Raw genomic sequence first — 9492 nt, 5'->3', positions numbered from 1 at the left:
CAAACAAAATAAGCGGCTGACGGCCAAGAATTAGGTGCTATTTGGCAAGCAACTAATCGGCTGGGTTCTGCTCTGAACAATCTTTTTTCCGCTGAGGCCCCACTGTGTATCGTTTAAATAGCTTTCTCTCCCTCTCCCTTTCCAACAACGAACTATCATCCGACTGTTATCTAAATATTTGGGAGAAGGATATTACCACGCATAGGGGTATAACAAACTATATTTTTGTATCTTTTTTTGCAGGCGATGAGAGCATTCATTGAATCCAACTTTAAACTGCTGGATATAGATAGTGATGGAATAGTGGGAGTAAAAGAATATCGTTATAACTGTATAACAAGAGTAGCCATCGATGATATTTCCCCCATAGACAAAGCGTTCGAAACGTTACTGAATGTGAGCAATCATATAATGAAAAATGAATTATAATTTACATTTTAATTGAACATTTTTCTCCCTAGGATGAAGATCGAAAGCGCGGAGGCCTCTCATTAGAACGCTATAAGGAACTTTATATTACATTTTTGGGAAACACAGCTGATAACCATCCAGCAGTAAACCTTTTTGGTCCTTTATAATCACTTAAAATTTAATTGTCTTCGCTGTTGTTCAACTACTATTTTATTAAGTTTTATTTGTAATTACTATGACTATAAATTTACTACCACTAAGATATAAAGCATTCACATCATTTTGTGTAGAATCGTCAGATAAAGAGTTCGTTAACTTTAAATTTGTATAACTAGATAGGTCAATTTGCTCTCAGAAGTTTAAAATAGTATACAAATATATGTTGATTTGCTCTCATAAAAAGGCTCTTAAGTAATTTGCCCCACTCTCGAAACCTGCAAGATGTAATTATATTGTTGCGTTATAGGACCCGTTTCTCAGGACCCTAAACAGTTTTACTGCTTCGTAAACAGTAAGCGTAGAACGTCCGCACACCCATCCTCGCTATCATTTTGTAATACGTCGGCAATTAATGATCAGGCAATTGCCGATCTTTTTGCCCAGTTTTTCCAAACCACCTATTCTGAGGAACGCTACTCTGGTCAACCGTACCCATATGGATTACCGAGGTCGAACGGCATTTTCAGTCCCTTGTTAAATGAATATTCCCTACTTCAAGATCTTCGACTAGTTAAGCCGGTGTTTTCACCGGGTCCAGACGGGGTTCCAGGTTGTGTACTCAGGTACTGCGCCGAGGCTCTGTGTGGACCATTGCTTAAACTATTCACCATGTCCATTGATTCCTCTTGCTTCCCCCCAATCTGGAAGGAATCGTTTATAATTCCTCTCCATAAAAAAGGTAGCAAGTCTGATGCAAAAAATTATAGAGGTATAGCAAAGTTATCCGCTATTCCCAAATTGTTTGAGAAGGTTTTAACTCCGCACTTGCAACATCTCTGCAAGTCACTTATATCTCCAACTCAGCATGGATTTATAAGGCGGCGATCAACCACCACGAACTTGTTAGAGTTTACCTCTTTCATTATTAAAGGCTTTCAAGGTAACTTACAGACGGATGTTATTTACACCGACTTTAGTAAAGCATTCGACTCTGTAAACCATTCCCTTTTAGCACATAAACTTGACCTTTTAGGGTTTCCGCCCAACCTCCTGAGATGGATTTCTAGCTATCTTTGTTCTAGGTCTCAAAGAGTCCTCTTCAAAAACTCCCTCTCTTTACCAGTAAAGGTTTCTTCGGGAGTACCACAGGGCAGCCATCTAGGCCCCTTACTCTTCACACTCTTTATTAATGACTTGCCTTCAGTAATAACATACTCTCGAGTGTTTATGTATGCGGATGATGTTAAACTCTGTGTCCAGTACAAGGACATTTCATTTCATTCTCGCTTGCAATCCGATCTCAATAGCTTTCAGTCATGGTGTTGTGCAAACTTGTTACACCTTAATGCCTCGAAATGCAAAGTTATGACATTTCATCGTTCTAACCCTTTGTTGGCTCCCTACACCCTATTTGGGGGTTCTCTTGAGAGAATTACCCTGGTGGATGATCTGGGTGTTATGTTAGATCCCAAGTTAAAGTTTTCCGAACACATTTCTACCATGGTAAATAAGGCCATGGGCGTGCTTGGGTTTATAAAGAGGTGGTCAAAGGAATTTGACGACCCCTATATAACAAAGACTCTCTATACCTCGCTTGTTCGTCCGATTTTAGAATACGGCTCCTGTGTATGGTGCCCTCAGTACAAAGTACACCAGGACCGTATAGAATCAGTACAGAAAAACTTTTTACTCTTTGCTCTGCGGGGCCTTAACTGGGATGCGGGTGTAAGACTCCCATCTTACTCTAGTAGACTATTATTAGTAAACCTCCCATCCTTAGTTAACCGTAGAAAAATGCTTGGTGTGATATTTATGCACAACTTGATCAGGGGTGACATAGACAGCCCTGATCTGTTGAGCCGCATAAACTTCACGATTCCTATTAGACTGACTAGAAACTTTATACCGTTGTTCCTTCCACTTTGTAGATCGAATTATTCCTTGCATGAACCGTTTAGGGTCTTATGCTCGGATTATAATTCCCTCTACCATATTATATCCTCCACTAATTCTCTTCCTCTTATTAAATTACTAATCCTTACACACCTTTCTAGTAATTAGTAATTGTAGTGGTATTTGTATTTTGTATTTTATTGCATGCTTAATTTCTTAATAAGTTTAGTGCTAATTTTCCTCGAATGTTAGTCTAATATCTATCTTTCTTGCATGCTCGCGTTTGGTTCGGCTACGCACCGCGCGTCATGCGGCAGCGCCCCTCGGTCGGTTGGGCGGGAGGAGGGCTGCGTTTTGCCTGGGATCCGCGCGTAACAGCCTTCTGCTGGTGTCACACGGGCCACTTGACGGTGCAGTAATTGCATCGCCTCTTGATAGATGCAGTCATTGCATGTCAACGTCCAAATATATTATAAAGAAATTGTAATAAGCTTAGCCAACAAAATAAATCAATACTTAAATACCAGCTAAACTAAAAAAAATTAAACCATTTGATTGAAATTTTATTTGGTAAGTTTATTTTGACGAATGTATGACGATATATGGCCGGATAGGGAGTCATTAAGTGAAAGAAGTTCATATTACATACATATGTTTAGAATATATTACTGAAATTTAAAATGTAGAATTTAATCTGAATCCACGAAAATCAGTGAACGCGTCAATGCACTCCCAAATGGAAAGCATTGGATCCACCTTTCATAACCAAAAGTATGGACTAGAGGTACTTCTACACTTGTCCGTAGCATTAAAAAAAATGACTACGAAAGCAATACGTAAATTTGAAAACCGAACTAAAGCTACGTTTAATAGCTGCAAAGCTATCCACATCCGCATCCACAAAAGGCGAAAATCTGTCGCATCCACAATTTCAAAGATATTCGAAAACAGAAATATTACGTGCTCTAACAGTAACAGCAAACAACATAATTTTTATCAGTGATATTATTTTATAATCAAAAATACAAAACACATTCCTGATTATAAAAAAAATAAAAATAATAGCACTTATTTTATCTAAATAACTCAATGTGAAGAAAATATGCTACGGAAGCACCAAAATCTTATTTTAGTCGTATTAAGCGATATCAGAAATAAACTTAAATTTACGATTTATATAACATAAATAATTTTTAATGTTTATTGTTATATTTCAATTTTTTTTAACGTTCCCTGATAAAAATTAATTTAATTAATTAATGCACACACTAATTGCTCACTCACAAAACTACTTTTCATCTTTGTGGAGATAATGTTTTTTATCCCCAATCGGCCGACTAATTATTTCGAATTAAATAAAACTCGGCGCAGAAATAAAATTACGATATGTTCTTTAATGCGTGACATCCAAATTGCAAGTGTGGCTTGCCTGCCCTTTACATGGCCGCTCCGATCGCTGAGCGCAGCTTCGCTCGGCTGACGTCGGTAGGCAAACGCAAAGCGGAGATAGCGAAGAGCGAGCTGGCAGAGAGCGCTTAGCAGGGCAAGCACGCGCAAAGCTTTAACAAACAAATGAGTGACATAGACATAAGTAACAAACAAAATAAGCGGCTGACGGCCAAGAATTAGGTGCTATTTGGCAAGCAACTAATCGGCTGGGTTCTGCTCTGAACAATCTTTTTTCCGCTGAGGCCCCACTGTGTATCGTTTAAATAGCTTTCTCTCCCTCTCCCTTTCCAACAACGAACTATCATCCGACTGTTATCTAAATATTTGGGAGAAGGATATTACCACGCATAGGGGTATAACAAACTATATTTTTGTATCTTTTTTTGCAGGCGATGAGAGCATTCATTGAATCCAACTTTAAACTGCTGGATATAGATAGTGATGGAATAGTGGGAGTAAAAGAATATCGTTATAACTGTATAACAAGAGTAGCCATCGATGATATTTCCCCCATAGACAAAGCGTTCGAAACGTTACTGAATGTGAGCAATCATATAATGAAAAATGAATTATAATTTACATTTTAATTGAACATTTTTCTCCCTAGGATGAAGATCGAAAGCGCGGAGGCCTCTCATTAGAACGCTATAAGGAACTTTATGGTACATTTTTGGGAAACACAGCTGATAACCATCCAGCAGTAAACCTTTTTGGTCCTTTATAATCACTTAAAATTTAATTGTCTTCGCTGTTGTTCAACTACTATTTTATTAAGTTTTATTTGTAATTACTATGACTATAAATTTACTACCACTAAGATATAAAGCATTCACATCATTTTGTGTAGAATCGTCAGATAAAGAGTTCGTTAACTTTAAATTTGTATAACTAGATAGGTCAATTTGCTCTCAGAAGTTTAAAATAGTATACAAATATATGTTGATTTGCTCTCATAAAAAGGCTCTTAAGTAATTTGCCCCACTCTCGAAACCTGCAAGATGTAATTATATTGTTGCGTTATAGGACCCGTTTCTCAGGACCCTAAACAGTTTTACTGCTTCGTAAACAGTAAGCGTAGAACGTCCGCACACCCATCCTCGCTATCATTTTGTAATACGTCGGCAATTAATGATCAGGCAATTGCCGATCTTTTTGCCCAGTTTTTCCAAACCACCTATTCTGAGGAACGCTACTCTGGTCAACCGTACCCATATGGATTACCGAGGTCGAACGGCATTTTCAGTCCCTTGTTAAATGAATATTCCCTACTTCAAGATCTTCGACTAGTTAAGCCGGTGTTTTCACCGGGTCCAGACGGGGTTCCAGGTTGTGTACTCAGGTACTGCGCCGAGGCTCTGTGTGGACCATTGCTTAAACTATTCACCATGTCCATTGATTCCTCTTGCTTCCCCCCAATCTGGAAGGAATCGTTTATAATTCCTCTCCATAAAAAAGGTAGCAAGTCTGATGCAAAAAATTATAGAGGTATAGCAAAGTTATCCGCTATTCCCAAATTGTTTGAGAAGGTTTTAACTCCGCACTTGCAACATCTCTGCAAGTCACTTATATCTCCAACTCAGCATGGATTTATAAGGCGGCGATCAACCACCACGAACTTGTTAGAGTTTACCTCTTTCATTATTAAAGGCTTTCAAGGTAACTTACAGACGGATGTTATTTACACCGACTTTAGTAAAGCATTCGACTCTGTAAACCATTCCCTTTTAGCACATAAACTTGACCTTTTAGGGTTTCCGCCCAACCTCCTGAGATGGATTTCTAGCTATCTTTGTTCTAGGTCTCAAAGAGTCCTCTTCAAAAACTCCCTCTCTTTACCAGTAAAGGTTTCTTCGGGAGTACCACAGGGCAGCCATCTAGGCCCCTTACTCTTCACACTCTTTATTAATGACTTGCCTTCAGTAATAACATACTCTCGAGTGTTTATGTATGCGGATGATGTTAAACTCTGTGTCCAGTACAAGGACATTTCATTTCATTCTCGCTTGCAATCCGATCTCAATAGCTTTCAGTCATGGTGTTGTGCAAACTTGTTACACCTTAATGCCTCGAAATGCAAAGTTATGACATTTCATCGTTCTAACCCTTTGTTGGCTCCCTACACCCTATTTGGGGGTTCTCTTGAGAGAATTACCCTGGTGGATGATCTGGGTGTTATGTTAGATCCCAAGTTAAAGTTTTCCGAACACATTTCTACCATGGTAAATAAGGCCATGGGCGTGCTTGGGTTTATAAAGAGGTGGTCAAAGGAATTTGACGACCCCTATATAACAAAGACTCTCTATACCTCGCTTGTTCGTCCGATTTTAGAATACGGCTCCTGTGTATGGTGCCCTCAGTACAAAGTACACCAGGACCGTATAGAATCAGTACAGAAAAACTTTTTACTCTTTGCTCTGCGGGGCCTTAACTGGGATGCGGGTGTAAGACTCCCATCTTACTCTAGTAGACTATTATTAGTAAACCTCCCATCCTTAGTTAACCGTAGAAAAATGCTTGGTGTGATATTTATGCACAACTTGATCAGGGGTGACATAGACAGCCCTGATCTGTTGAGCCGCATAAACTTCACGATTCCTATTAGACTGACTAGAAACTTTATACCGTTGTTCCTTCCACTTTGTAGATCGAATTATTCCTTGCATGAACCGTTTAGGGTCTTATGCTCGGATTATAATTCCCTCTACCATATTATATCCTCCACTAATTCTCTTCCTCTTATTAAATTACTAATCCTTACACACCTTTCTAGTAATTAGTAATTGTAGTGGTATTTGTATTTTATTGCATGCTTAATTTCTTAATAAGTTTAGTGCTAATTTTCCTCGAATGTTAGTCTAATATCTATCTTTCTTGCATGCTCGCGTTTGGTTCGGCTACGCACCGCGCGTCATGCGGCAGCGCCCCTCGGTCGGTTGGGCGGGAGGAGGGCTGCGTTTTGCCTGGGATCCGCGCGTAACAGCCTTCTGCTGGTGTCACACGGGCCACTTGACGGTGCAGTAATTGCATCGCCTCTTGATAGATGCAGTCATTGCATGTCAACGTCCAAATATATTATAAAGAAATTGTAATAAGCTTAGCCAACAAAATAAATCAATACTTAAATACCAGCTAAACTAAAAAAAATTAAACCATTTGATTGAAATTTTATTTGGTAAGTTTATTTTGACGAATGTATGACGATATATGGCCGGATAGGGAGTCATTAAGTGAAAGAAGTTCATATTACATACATATGTTTAGAATATATTACTGAAATTTAAAATGTAGAATTTAATCTGAATCCACGAAAATCAGTGAACGCGTCAATGCACTCCCAAATGGAAAGCATTGGATCCACCTTTCATAACCAAAAGTATGGACTAGAGGTACTTCTACACTTGTCCGTAGCATTAAAAAAAATGACTACGAAAGCAATACGTAAATTTGAAAACCGAACTAAAGCTACGTTTAATAGCTGCAAAGGAGGTCAAAGGCCCCTCAACAACACTGATCTTAGAGTCGATCGCTGGTGTGGCAACACCGGCGCATATTATTAGCGGTCTGGCATCTTGATCTCTGACTTCGACGCTAAACAAAGATTGTGTTAAAACTAAGTAATAATTAATAAAGAAGCGTACGTCAAGCGTACGGTGGCCAACCCGCCAAAGCGGTGACCCCTACGTTAAAAAACAACCGCAAATGCAAGAGCAGCACTATTTTTTGCGTTCCTCGACCAAAACAAATTTTACGACGCAATAATCATGGCAAACACGGAGGCCACGCTAAATGACTTAAGACAGCAACTACAGCGGCTTCCGAAATTCAATAAATCCAATCCGCAACTTTGGTTCGCGCAACTGGAGCGCCTCGTTAATTTGCACAATGCGGTATGCGACGATCACAAATTTGACTTGGTATCAATACAACTGGAGGGAGACGCCGTTCATGCCTTCGATTGCTGTTAAGACCTTAAAAGAAAAGTCTAGACATTTGCGAGTTGAGTTGTAAATTCAAACTAAATTTTATTCTTAAAATCAGAGCCTTATATGTGATTTGACAATGAGGTAGGAGGTACAATTTGGTAGTCTATAATTATCGTTATACCTACGCAGAGGATACACTTTACTGAGGGTGTCTATTTGAGTACATGCTTACATTGGTTTTATTTTAGGACCGCATTTGTTAAGTGTTTTCTCCACTTGTGTTTTGTTGTCGTATTAATGGGTTACAGATCTCTGTTTACACCAGTGCAGTCATGACTTGTCTACTTCATGTGATTTCTTTAGAGATCGGTGTTGTTACATGAGTGAATGTGTACAATAATCTATTTATGTTTAAACATTCTGCAAGGGGGCCGAAAGTGGCATTGTATTGACGATAATATGTTCATGTTTGAACATTCTGCAAAGGGCCGAAAGTGCCATTGTTTTGTATTTTGATTCTTGTGAACCTTTTTGTGTACACTTTCTTTATAGCTATAATTACAAGTACAGATAATCATTTACAGTCAATTACAGTGGGTAGGGAAGTGCTATCGTTTGCAGTCTTCATGCTACTTTAATTCTTCTTACGGCATAGATTATTGATATTATCATTATTATGATTCCGATAATCAAGGCCGCATGTCATGATGGAACTTAAGTCCTTTTAAGTCATGATGACCTTCTTTTAACAATTTTATTTCGTTTCTTAACTTATCCATTTCTTCTGTATGGTTAATTAATGGTACTGTTAATGGATTCCAAAAAATTTTTGGTATTTTGCTTATATTACTTATATAAAAGGATGAAATTGGCTCGTAGCTTTCTGTTTGAATACTGTGATGAGGTACTAGTATTTTATCATCGGTTCGCACAGTACAACCATGTATTATTGTTAAAATTCCTTGATGCGGAAGATCAATTAGTTCTTGATTTGAGTTACTACATTGAATTCTAGCATTAGTGTTTACTGGAACTTTGAAGAGCCAACTACCCTGTCTTTCTAATTCGACCCAAAATGACCTTGTCTCTGCTATCTTCCTATAAACGCAATTTGAATTACCTTTTACTACAACGAGTACTTCTGGTCTCTTTTGGAGTCATTCCTGAGTCTTGCTCTTCTGACTCAATTCCAGCTAATGGACAAATTTTAGTTATAGGTCGTTTTATCAACCCGTCTTGATGTTTTATAGTTACTACTCTGACTCTATCGTCCCTACCTTTATGTATTTCTTCTATTTTTCCCAATGATCATCTAGCTGGGTTACATGTTTCATCTTTTATTAATACAATCTGTCCTGTTTTAATATTCTGCATTCCTATTTTCAATTTATTTCTTTGTTGCAGTGTGTGCAAATAATCTTCTTTCCATTTAATCCAAAATTCTCTTTTCATTTTCTGAATTAATCTCCATCTATCCAGATTCCTGATTTTTTCCTCTGAAATTGTCTCAATCGGCCAAATATTGGCCTTCCAATTATAAAATGACCTGGTGTTAATACATCCAGATCGTCAATATCATTTGTAGCTGTATACAAAGGGCGTGAATTTAGTACCGCTTCAATTTGACATAATAGAGTTGCCATTTCCTTATAGGTCA

At 38.2% G+C, this 9492-nt stretch overlaps 2 long non-coding RNA genes across 2 annotated transcripts; both read left to right on the top strand.

Annotated features, from left to right (window-relative positions):
• The first annotated feature begins 227 nt into the window (after window positions 1-227).
• On the top strand, window positions 228-876 carry LOC113565467. The gene is made up of 2 exons (XR_003408597.1): window positions 228-396; window positions 462-876. It is a non-coding gene; the product is annotated as an uncharacterized LOC113565467 (long non-coding RNA).
• Window positions 877-4285: 3409 nt separating this feature from the next.
• Window positions 4286-4934, top strand: LOC113565491. Its single transcript, XR_003408615.1, has 2 exons — window positions 4286-4454; window positions 4520-4934. It is a non-coding gene; the product is annotated as an uncharacterized LOC113565491 (long non-coding RNA).
• The last annotated feature ends 4558 nt before the right edge of the window (window positions 4935-9492 follow it).

This window comes from Drosophila persimilis, unplaced genomic scaffold (genome assembly GCF_003286085.1).
Source record: "Drosophila persimilis strain 14011-0111.01,24,50 unplaced genomic scaffold, DperRS2 tig00000124-arrow-pilon, whole genome shotgun sequence".
In the NCBI taxonomy this organism is placed as follows: domain Eukaryota; kingdom Metazoa; phylum Arthropoda; class Insecta; order Diptera; family Drosophilidae; genus Drosophila; species Drosophila persimilis.
Note: the sequence above shows the minus strand (reverse complement) of the source record. Positions and strands in the feature narration are given on the sequence as shown.